Source organism: Pseudoliparis swirei, chromosome 14, assembly GCF_029220125.1.
Source record: "Pseudoliparis swirei isolate HS2019 ecotype Mariana Trench chromosome 14, NWPU_hadal_v1, whole genome shotgun sequence".
Classification (NCBI taxonomy): domain Eukaryota; kingdom Metazoa; phylum Chordata; class Actinopteri; order Perciformes; family Liparidae; genus Pseudoliparis; species Pseudoliparis swirei.
The window spans coordinates 1,612,834-1,613,425 of NC_079401.1; positions in this window are offsets into that span (position 1 = coordinate 1,612,834).

Here is a 592-nt window from a genome sequence, read left to right on the forward strand (position 1 = left end):
ATGTCAAAATAAAAAAAAAACCCCCAAAAAAAAAAAAAAAACCCCCAAAAAAAAAAAGTCATAAATATAGTATGCCAAAATATGTCAAAATAAAAAAAACCCCCAAAAAAAAAAAAAAAACCCCCAAAAAAAAAAAAAAAAACCCAAAAAAAAAAAAAACCCCCCAAAAAAAAAAAAAAAAACCCCCAAAAATTTAAAAAAAAAAAAAACCCCCAAAAAAAAAAAAATTTTTTAAAAAAATTTAAAAAAAATTTAATTTTTAAAAAAAAAAAAAAAAAAGGGGAAAAAAAAAAAAAAATAAAAAAGGGGGAAAAAAAAAAAAAAATAATTAAAAAAAAAAAAAAAAATTTTAAAAAAAAAAAAAAAGTTTTTAAAAAAAAAAAATTAAAATAAAGGGGGAAAAAAAAGAAATAGAAATAAAATTTAAAAATAAAAATAAAATTTAAAAATAAAAAAAAAATAAAATTAAAAATTTAAAAAAAAAAAAAAATTTTAAAAAAGAAAACCCTGCACCCGTTACGCGTAGCACTGATCCTCCCACATGCTGAACATATTACTGTCGCATGTCATAAACTTTCCCCGTGTCGTCTAG